Below are 12500 nucleotides of genomic sequence, written 5' to 3'. Positions count from 1 at the left end.
CTGAGACACTAGCCATGTTGAGACGCTAGCCATGTTGAGACACTAGCCATGTTGAGACACTAGCCATGTTGAGACGCTAGCCATGTTGAGACACTAGCCGTGTTGAGACACTAGCCGTGCTGAGACACTAGCCGTGTTGAGACACTAGCCATGTTGAGACACTAGCCAGCTGAGACACTAGCCATGTTGAGACGCTAGCCATGTTGAGACACTAGCCGTGTTGAGACACTAGCCGTGTTGAGACACTAGCCGTGTTGAGACACTAGCCATGTTGAGACACTAGCCATGTTGAGACACTAGCCGTGTTGAGACACTAGCCATGTTGAGACACTAGCCAGCTGAGACGCTAGCCATGTTGAGACGCTAGCCATGTTGAGACACTAGCCGTGTTGAGACACTAGCCGTGTTGAGACACTAGCCATGTTGAGACACTAGCCATGCTGAGACACTAGCCATGTTGAGACACTAGCCGTGTTGAGACACTAGCCATGTTGAGACAGATAGAGCACACAGAGAGATCAGCCTCTAATAGCATAAAGCAGTTCAGTATATCTGTTGTTTCATAATTCCCTTGTTGCATGTAAGACACACACAGCTGATCTGGGATTTTTATTTTAACTGTCTTACGTGGTTTCCCAGCTTCCCTTTGCGCTGTACCGGATGGACGAACCCCTCTGGAGCAGCCCACCAGGGGAGCTGTCTGGCTGTAGCTGGTGGTAGACCTGGACCCTGGAGGTTTCAGGGGGTCTTGAAGGGGTCTGAGTGGGAGCCCAGCGACTGGAGATGGGGCTATCTACGGTCCTGAAGCCCTGGAGGTTTCAGGGGGTCTTGAAGGGGTCTGAGTGGGAGCCCAGCGACTGGAGATGGGGCTATCTACGGTCCTGAAACCCTGGAGGTTTCAGGGGGTCTGAGTGGGAGCACAGCGACTGGAGATGGGGCTATCTACGGTCCTGAAGCCCTGGAGGTTTCAGGGGGGTCTTGAAGGGGTCTGAGTGGGAGCACAGCGACTGGAGATGGGGCTATCTACGGTCCTGAAACCCTGGAGGTTTCAGGGGGTCTGAGTGGGAGCCCAGCGACTGGAGATGGGGCTATCTACGGTCCTGAAACCCTGGAGGTTTCAGGGGGTCTGAGTGGGAGCACAGCGACTGGAGATGGGGCTATCTACGGTCCTGAAGCCCTGGAGGTTTCAGGGGGTCTTGAAGGGGTCTGAGTGGGAGCCCAGCGACTGGAGATGGGGCTATCTACGGTCCTGAAACCCTGGAGGTTTCAGGGGGTCTGAGTGGGAGCACAGCGACTGGAGATGGGGCTATCTACGGTCCTGAAGCCCTGGAGGTTTCAGGGGGTCTTGAAGGGGTCTGAGTGGGAGCACAGCGACTGGAGATGGGGCTATCTACGGTCCTGAAACCCTGGAGGTTTCAGGGGGTCTGAGTGGGAGCCCAGCGACTGGAGATGGGGCTATCTACGGTCCTGAAACCCTGGAGGTTTCAGGGGGTCTGAGTGGGAGCACAGCGACTGGAGATGGGGCTATCTACGGTCCTGAAACCCTGGAGGTTTCAGGGGGTCTGAGTGGGAGCCCAGCGACTGGAGATGGGGCTATCTACGGTCCTGAAACCCTGGAGGTTTCAGGGGGTCTGAGTGGGAGCACAGCGACTGGAGATGGGGCTATCTATCTACGGTCCTGAAACTCTGAGATCTGTATGGGTCTGACTGACCATAAATCAGAAGGAGCTAGCTGGCTTTGGTCCTATGGCCCCGGGGTCCTGAGACCCTCAGGTCTGTCTGTGTAGGTCTGACCAGGAGAGGTGGCTATGGGGGCCTGCATGGGGATGACTGACCAGGAGAGGTGGCTATGGAGGCTAAAGGGGGATGACTGACCAGGAGAGGTGGCTATGGGGGCTAAAGGGGGTCTGCATGGATATAACTGACCAGGAGAGGTGGCTATGGGGGGCTAAAGGGGGTCTGCATGGATATAACTGACCAGGAGAGGTGGCTATGGGGGCTAAAGGGGGTCTGCATGGATATAACTGACCAGGAGAGGTGGCTATGGGGGCTAAAGGGGGTCTGCATGGGGATGACTGACCAGGAGAGGTGGCTATGGGGGCTAAAGGGGGTCTGAATGGGGATGACTGACCAGGAGAGGTGGCTATGGGGGCTAAAGGGGGTCTGCATGGATATAACTGACCAGGAGAGGTGGCTATGGGGGCTAAAGGGGGTCTGCATGGATATAACTGACCAGGAGAGGTGGCTATGGGGGCTAAAGGGGATCTGCATGGATATAACTGACCAGGAGAGGTGGCTATGGGGGCTAAAGGGGGTCTGCATGGATATAACTGACCAGGAGAGGTGGCTATGGGGGCTAAAGGGGGTCTGCATGGATATAACTGACCAGGAGAGGTGGCTATGGGGGCTAAAGGGGGTCTGCATGGATATAACTGACCAGGAGAGGTGGCTATGGGGGCTAAAGGGGGTCTGCATGGATATAACTGACCAGGAGAGGTGGCTATGGGGGCTAAAGGGGGTCTGCATGGATATAACTGACCAGGAGAGGTGGCTATGGGGGCTAAAGGGGGTCTGCATGGATATAACTGACCAGGAGAGGTGGCTATGGGGGCTAAAGGGGGTCTGCATGGATATAACTGACCAGGAGAGGTGGCTATGGGGGCTAAAGGGGGTCTGCATGGATATAACTGACCAGGAGAGGTGGCTATGGGGGCTAAAGGGGGTCTGAATGGATATAACTGACCAGGAGAGGTGGCTATGGGGGCTAAAGGGGGTCTGCATGGATATAACTGACCAGGAGAGGTGGCTATGGGGGCTAAAGGGGGTCTGCATGGATATAACTGACCAGGAGAGGTGGCTATGGGGGCTAAAGGGGGTCTGCATGGATATAACTGACCAGGAGAGGTGGCTATGGGGGCTAAAGGGGGTCTGCATGGATATAACTGACCAGGAGAGGTGGCTATGGGGGCTAAAGGGGGTCTGCATGGATATAACTGACCAGGAGAGGTGGCTATGGGGGCTAAAGGGGGTCTGCATGGATATAACTGACCAGGAGAGGTGGCTATGGGGGCTAAAGGGGGTCTGAATGGGGATGACTGACCAGGAGAGGTGGCTATGGGGGCTAAAGGGGGTCTGAATGGGGATGACTGACCAGGAGAGGTGGCTATGGGGGCTAAAGGGGGTCTGCATGGATATAACTGACCAGGAGAGGTGGCTATGGGGGCTAAAGGGGGTCTGAATGGGGATGACTGACCAGGAGAGGTGGCTATGGGGGCTAAAGGGGGTCTGCATGGATATAACTGACCAGGAGAGGTGACTATGGGGGCTAAAGGGGGTCTGCATGGATATAACTGACCAGGAGAGGTGACTATGGGGGCTAAAGGGGGTCTGCATGGATATAACTGACCAGGAGAGGTGGCTATGGGGGCTAAAGGGGGTCTGCATGGATATAACTGACCAGGAGAGGTGGCTATGGGGGCTAAAGGGGGTCTGCATGGATATAACTGACCAGGAGAGGTGGCTATGGGGGGCTAAAGGGGGTCTGCATGGATATAACTGACCAGGAGAGATGGCTATGGGGGCTAAAGGGGGTCTGCATGGATATAACTGACCAGGAGAGGTGGCTATGGGGGCTAAAGGGGGGTCTGCATGGATATAACTGACCAGGAGAGGTGGCTATGGGGGCTAAAGGGGGTCTGCATGGATATAACTGACCAGGAGAGGTGGCTATGGGGGCTAAAGGGGTCTGCATGGATATAACTGACCAGGAGAGGTGGCTATGGGGGCTAAAGGGGGTCTGCATGGATATAACTGACCAGGAGAGGTGGCTATGGGGGCTAAAGGGGGTCTGCATGGATATAACTGACCAGGAGAGGTGGCTATGGGGGCTAAAGGGGGTCTGCATGGATATAACTGACCAGGAGAGGTGGCTATGGGGGCTAAAGGGGGTCTGCATGGATATAACTGACCAGGAGAGGTGGCTATGGGGGCTAAAGGGGGTCTGCATGGATATAACTGACCAGGAGAGGTGGCTATGGGGGCTAAAGGGGGGTCTGCATGGATATAACTGACCAGGAGAGGTGGCTATGGGGGCTAAAGGGGGGTCTGCATGGATATAACTGACCAGGAGAGGTGGCTATGGGGGCTAAAGGGGGTCTGCATGGATATAACTGACCAGGAGAGGTGGCTATGGGGGCTAAAGGGGGTCTGCATGGATATAACTGACCAGGAGAGGTGGCTATGGGGGCTAAAGGGGGTCTGCATGGATATAACTGACCACCCATGGGCTGAACATTAACCTCTTGGTGACCCTGGCTGTAAGATAAGGACTGACAGTATGCCTGGCAAACATCCCAGGTCTTAGAAAAACACCAGAAAGAGACCAGGACAGAGTCCATTAGATAGAGACTCCATTACAACCGGGCTTTAAAGAACCATTACTGGTGGTGGAGGGGGGGCTTCCTAACCAAGAGGTTAAGATCAGGGGGGGGGTTACCACTCACAGTAAGAGCACTTCTCTCAGGGCAGCGAGGGCATCTAGATCTTCCCAGAACACATGTCTAGTCTTCTACTCTGAGACCTGGGAGTTCAAACTAGAAATGAAACCAAAAAAATACTTTACGGTCATAAAGAAGCATCCCTTGCTGAGTCCTAGTTAGGTAGATAGAGGTAGTGAGGAATGGTTCCTCAGTCATAGAGAGAGATATATAGAGATATATATAGAGATATAGAGAGAGATATATATATATATATGAGAGAGAGAGATATAGAGAGATATATAGAGAGAGAGAGATATATATATATAGAGAGAGAGATATATATATATATAGAGAGAGAGAGATATATAGAGAGAGATATATATAGAGATATAGAGAGACAGATATATATATAGAGAGAGAGAGATATAGAGAGATATATAGAGAGAGATATATATATATAGAGAGAGATATATATATAGAGAGAGAGATATATATATAGAGATATAGAGAGAGAGAGATATATATAGAGAGAGAGATATAGAGAGAGAGATATATATATATAGAGAGAGAGAGATATATAGAGATATAGAAAGAGAGATATATATAGAGATATAGAGAGAGAGATATATATAGAGATATAGAGAGAGATATATATAGAGATATAGAGAGAGAGATATATAGAGAGATATATATAGAGAGAGATATATATAGAGAGAGAGATATATATATATAGAGAGAGATATAGAGAGAGAGATATATATATATAGAGAGAGAGAGAGATATATAGAGATATATAGAGAGAGATATATAGAGAGATAATTAGAGAGAGAGATATAGAGAGAGAGATATATAGAGAGAGGGAGACAGACAGACAGACAGACAGACAGACAGACAGACAGACAGACAGACAGGACGAACGGGAGGAATGGTTCCTCATTAGAAACTACTGTTATTATTGGCATATACAATGACAACCAGATGGTGACTGTGAACAAGGTGAATTCTGTATCATTAACAGCTATCTGAAGTGGTATTCAGACTGGAAGCAACACATCCTCTCAGCCAAACTACCGGTACAGTCAGACTGGAAGCAACACATCCTCTCAGCCAAACTACCAGTACAGTCAGACTGGAAGCAACACATCCTCTCAGCCAAACTACCAGTACAGTCAGACTGGAAGCAACACATCCTCTCAGCCAAACTACCAGTACAGTCAGACTGGAAGCAACACATCCTCTCAGCCAAACTACCAGTACAGTCAGACTGGAAGCAACACATCCTCTCAGCCAAACTACCGGTACAGTCAGACTGGAAGCAACACATCCTCTCAGCCAAACTACCGGTACAGTCAGACTGGAAGCAACACATCCTCTCTGTCCTCTCAGCCAAACTACCGGTAAAGTCAGACTGGAAGCAACACATCCTCTCTGTCCTCTCAGCCAAACTACCGGTACAGTCAGACTGGAAGCAACACATCCTCTCAGCAGAACTACCGGTACAGTCAGACTGGAAGCAACACATCCTCTCAGCCAAACTACCGGTACAGTCAGACTGGAAGCAACACATCCTGTCCTCTCAGCCAAACTACCGGTACAGTCAGACTGGAAGCAACACATCCTCTCAGCCAAACTACCGGTACAGTCAGAATGAACAGGATCCTCAGAACGCTGACAGAAGTTGTTCAATTCAAAAGGAGTCGTTTATCTATATCTCTATAAATAGTCCTATAATAAACAGAAAGCATCTCTCTCTAATAAACATTATAGATACAACTACCTGGTAATAAACATTATAGATACAACTACCTGGTAATAAACATTATAGATACAACTACCTGGTAATAAACATTATAGATACAACTACCTGGTAATAAACATTATAGATACAACTACCTGGTAATAAACATTATAGATACAACTACCTGGTAATAAACATTATAGATACAACTACCTGGTAATAAACATTATAGATACAACTACCTGGTAATAAACATTATAGATACAACTACCTGGTAATAAACATTATAGATACAACTACCTGGTAATAAACATTATAGATACAACTACCTGGTAATAAACATTATAGATACAACTACCTGGTAATAAACATTATAGATACAACTACCTGCTAATAAACATTATAGATACAACTACCTGGTAATAAACATTATAGATACAACTACCTGGTAATAAACATTATAGATACAACTACCTGGTAATAAACATTATAGATACAACTACCTGGTAATAAACATTATAGATACAACTACCTGGTAATAAACATTATAGATACAACTACCTGGTAATAAACATTATAGATACAACTACCTGGTAATAAACATTATAGATACAACTACCTGATAATAAACATTATAGATACAACTACCTGGTAATAAACATTATAGATACAACTACCTGGTAATAAACATTATAGATACAACTACCTGGTAATAAACATTATAGATACAACTACCTGGTAATAAACATTATAGATACAACTACCTGGTAATAAACATTATAGATACAACTACCTGGTAATAAACATTATAGATACAACTATCTGGTAATAAACATTATAGATACAACTACCTGGTAATAAACATTATAGATACAACTACCTGGTAATAAACATTATAGATACAACTACCTGGTAATAAACATTATAGATACAACTACCTGGTAATAAACATTATGGATACAACTACCTGGTAATAAACATTATAGATACAACTATCTGGTAATAAACATTATAGATACAACTACCTGGTAATAAACATTATAGATACAACTACCTGGTAATAAACATTATGGATACAACTATCTGGTAATAAACATTATAGATACAACTACCTGGTAATAAACATTATAGATACAACTACCTGGTAATAAACATTATAGATACAACTACCTGGTAATAAACATTATAGATACAACTACCTGGTAATAAACATTATAGATACAACTACCTGGTAATAAACATTATAGATACAACTATCTGGTAATAAACATTATAGATACAACTACCTGGTAATAAACATTATAGATACAACTATCTGGTAATAAACATTATAGATACAACTACCTGGTAATAAACATTATAGATACAACTACCTGGTAATAAACATTATAGATACAACTACCTGGTAATAAACATTATAGATACAACTACCTGGTAATAAACATTATAGATACAACTACCTGGTAATAAACATTATAGATACAACTACCTGGTAATAAACATTATAGATACAACTACCTGATAATAAACAATATAGATACAACTACCTGATAATAAACATTATAGATACAACTACCTGGTAATAAACATTATAGATACAACTACCTGGTAATAAACATTATAGATACAACTACCTGATAATAAACATTATAGATACAACTACCTGGTAATAAACATTATAGATACAACTACCTGGTAATAAACATTATAGATACAACTACCTGGTAATAAACATTATAGATACAACTACCTGGTAATAAACATTATAGATACAACTACCTGGTAATAAACATTATAGATACAACTACCTGGTAATAAACATTATAGATACTAATGAACTACTTCTGGTTTCAGAACGCTGATGAACTACTTCTGGTTTCAGAACGCTGATGAACTACTTCCTTCTGGTTTCAGAACGCTGATGAACTACTTCCTTCTAGTTTCAGAACGCCGATGAACTACTTCCTTCTGGTTTCAGAACGCTGATGAACTACTTCCTTCTAGTTTCAGAACGCTGATGAACTACTTCCTTCTGGTTTCAGAACGCTGATGAACTACTTCCTTCTAGTTTCAGAACGCTGATGAACTACTTCCTTCTAGTTTCAGAACGCCGATGAACTACTTCCTTCTAGTTTCAGAACGCTGATGAACTACTTCCTTCTGGTTTCAGAACGCCGATGAACTACTTCTGGTTTCAGAACGCTGATGAACTACTTCCTTCTAGTTTCAGAACGCCGATGAACTACTTCCTTCTGGTTTCAGAACGCTGATGAACTACTTCTGGTTTCAGAACGCTGATGAACTACTTCCTTCTAGTTTCAGAACGCCGATGAACTACTTCCTTCTAGTTTCAGAACGCCGATGAACTACTTCCTTCTGGTTTCAGAACGCTGATGAACTACTTCCTTCTGGTTTCAGAACGCTGATGAACTACTTCCTTCTGGTTTCAGAACGCTGATGAACTACTTCCTTCTAGTTTCAGAACGCTGATGAACTACTTCCTTCTAGTTTCAGAACGCCGATGAACTACTTCCTTCTGGTTTCAGAACGCTGATGAACTACTTCCTTCTGGTTTCAGAACGCTGATGAACTACTTCCTTCTGGTTTCAGAACGCTGATGAACTACTTCCTTCTGGTTTCAGAACGCCGATGAACTACTTCCTTCTGGTTTCAGAACGCTGATGAACTACTTCCTTCTGGTTTCAGAACGCCGATGAACTACTTCCTTCTGGTTTCAGAACGCTGATGAACTACTTCCTTCTGGTTTCAGAACGCTGATGAACTACTTCCTTCTGGTTTCAGAACGCTGATGAACTACTTCTAGTTTCAGAACGCTGATGAACTACTTCCTTCTGGTTTCAGAACGCCGATGAACTACTTCCTTCTGGTTTCAGAACGCCGATGAACTACTTCCTTCTGGTTTCAGAACGCTGATGAACTACTTCCTTCTGGTTTCAGAACGCTGATGAACTACTTCCTTCTGGTTTCAGAACGCTGATGAACTACTTCCTTCTGGTTTCAGAACGCTGATGAACTACTTCTAGTTTCAGAACGCTGATGAACTACTTCCTTCTGGTTTCAGAACGCCGATGAACTACTTCCTTCTGGTTTCAGAACGCCGATGAACTACTTCCTTCTGGTTTCAGAACGCTGATGAACTACTTCCTTCTGGTTTCAGAACGCTGATGAACTACTTCCTTCTGGTTTCAGAACGCTGATGAACTACTTCCTTCTAGTTTCAGAACGCCGATGAACTACTTCCTTCTGGTTTCAGAACGCCGATGAACTACTTCCTTCTGGTTTCAGAACGCTGATGAACTACTTCCTTCTAGTTTCAGAACGCCGATGAACTACTTCCTTCTGGTTTCAGAACGCTGATGAACTACTTCCTTCTGGTTTCAGAACGCCGATGAACTACTTCCTTCTGGTTTCAGAACGCTGATGAACTACTTCCTTCTGGTTTCAGAACGCTGATGAACTACTTCCTTCTGGTTTCAGAACGCTGATGAACTACTTCCTTCTGGTTTCAGAACGCTGATGAACTACTTCCTTCTGGTTTCAGAACGCTGATGAACTACTTCCTTCTGGTTTCAGAACGCTGATGAACTACTTCCTTCTGGTTTCAGAACGCTGATGAACTACTTCCTTCTAGTTTCAGAACGCTTCTTCCTGGAGCCTTTCATTTAGAAACACAATCTAAATACATGGATGTTTTACTTGAAAATAAGAACTTGTTTAGCAAGGTATTTTTATATTTATATATATATAAATTCTGATTGGCTGAAAGCTATGGTATATCAGACCGTATAACACAGGTATGACAAAATATGTATTTTTTACTGCTCTAATTACGTTGGTAACCAGTTTATAATAATAAGGCACCTCGGGGGTTTGTGGTATATGGCCAATATACCACGGCTAAGGACTGTATCCAGGCACTCCACATTGCGTCGTGTCTAAGAACAACCCTTAGCTGTGGTATATTGGCCACATATCACACCTCTTCGTGCCTTATTGCTTCATTTAACCAGGAAAGACAGTTGAGAACAAAGTCTTATTGACTATGATGACCTGGGATAACAGCCACTTACTTCCTGGTCCTAACCGGATCCTCCTCCTAACCGGATCCTCTTAACCGGATCCCCCTAACCAGATCCCCCTAACCAGATCCCCCTAACCAGATCCCCTTAACCAGATCCCCTAACCAGATCCCCTAACCAGATCCCCCTAACCAGATCCCCCTAAACACAACTGTGTTAACCATCTAAAGGACTGGGGAGACTCCAGAGCTGTAAACTGAGATCTCTGGTGTTAAAGGACTGAGGAGACTCCAGAGCTGTAAACTGAGATCTCTGGTGTTAAAGGACTGAGGAGACTCCAGAGCTGTAAACTGAGATCTCTGGTGTTAAAGGACTGAGGAGACTCCAGAGCTGTAAACTGAGATCTCTGGTGTTAAAGGACTGAGGAGACTCCAGAGCTGTAAACTGAGATCTCTGGTGTTAAAGGACTGAGGAGACTCCAGAGCTGTAAACTGAGATCTCTGGTGTTAAAGGACTGAGGAGACTCCAGAGCTGTAAACTGAGATCTCTGGTGTTAAAGGACTGAGGAGACTCCAGAGCTGTAAACTGAGATCTCTGGTGTTAAAGGACTGAGGAGACTCCAGAGCTGTAAACTGAGATCTCTGGTGTTAAAGGACTGAGGAGACTCCAGAGCTGTAAACTGAGATCTCTGGTGTTAAAGGACTGAGGAGACTCCAGAGCTGTAAACTGAGATCTCTGGTGTTAAAGGACTGAGGAGACTCCAGAGCTGTAAACTGAGATCTCTGGTGTTAAAGGACTGGGGAGACTCCAGAGCTGTAAACTGAGATCTCTGGGTGTTAAAGGACTGAGGAGACTCCAGAGCTGTAAACTGAGATCTCTGGTGTTAAAGGACTGAGGAGACTCCAGAGCTGTAAACTGAGATCTCTGGTGTTAAAGGACTGAGGAGACTCCAGAGCTGTAAACTGAGATCTCTGGTGTTAAAGGACTGGGTCTCATCAGGCAGGTCAGAGGTCAGCTCTTTATGACCAGGTGTAACAGATCATGGAAGTGGTTCTGGCCTTCAGCTAAAAGCTGTGGAAGTCAAGATATCCTTTCACCTTGGGCTGACCGTCTGAGAACATGGAGGACAGGGCTTTACTATCCTACTATCCTACTATACTATACTACAGGGCTTTACTATCCTACTATACTATACTACAGGGCTTTACTATCCTACTATACTACTATACTATACTACAGGGCTTTACTATCCTACTATACTACTATACTATACTACAGGGCTTTACTATACTACTATACTATACTACAGGGCTTTACTATCCTACTATACTACTATACTATACTACAGGGCTTTACTATCCTACTATACTATACTATACTACAGGGCTTTACTATCCTACTATACTATACTACAGGGCTTTACTATCCTACTATACTATACTACAGGGCTTTACTATCCTACTATACTACTATACTATACTACAGGGCTTTACTATCCTACTATCCTACTATACTATAGGGCTTTACTATCCTACTATCCTACTATACTACACTACAGGGCTTTACTATCCTACTATCCTACTATACTATAGGGCTTTACTATCCTACTATCCTACTATACTATACTACAGGGCTTTACTATACTACTATACTATACTACAGGGCTTTACTATCCTACTATACTACTATACTACACTACAGGGCTTTACTATCCTACTATACTATACTATACTACAGGGCTTTACTATACTACTATACTATACTACAGGGCTTTACTATCCTACTATACTACTATACTATACTACAGGGCTTTACTATCCTACTATACTACTATACTATACTACAGGGCTTTACTATCCTACTATACTACTATACTATACTACAGGGCTTTACTATCCTACTATACTACTATACTATACTACACTACAGGGCTTTACTATCCTACTATACTATACTATACTATACTACAGGGCTTTACTATACTACTATACTATACTACAGGGCTTTACTATCCTACTATCCTACTATACTATACTACAGGGCTTTACTATCCTACTATACTATACTACAGGGCTTTACTATCCTACTATCCTACTATACTATACTATACTACAGGGCTTTACTATCCTACTATACTATACTACAGGGCTTTACTATCCTACTATACTATACTATACTATACTACAGGGCTTTACTATCCTACTATACTATACTATACTACAGGGCTTTACTATCCTACTATAC

The 12500-nt window shown here is 44.2% G+C and overlaps 1 protein-coding gene across 1 annotated transcript in view; it reads right to left on the bottom strand.

Moving 5' to 3' along the window:
• LOC106590749 (vacuolar protein sorting-associated protein 13B) overlaps positions 1 to 12500 on the bottom strand; it is a 258600-nt gene that overhangs the window by 73948 nt on the left and 172152 nt on the right. The window lies entirely within an intron of this gene.

This window comes from Salmo salar, unplaced genomic scaffold (assembly GCF_905237065.1).
Source record: "Salmo salar unplaced genomic scaffold, Ssal_v3.1, whole genome shotgun sequence".
NCBI lineage: Eukaryota > Metazoa > Chordata > Actinopteri > Salmoniformes > Salmonidae > Salmo > Salmo salar.
The sequence above is the reverse complement of the archived record's forward strand: the minus strand, read 5'-3'. Positions and strand labels throughout refer to the sequence as shown.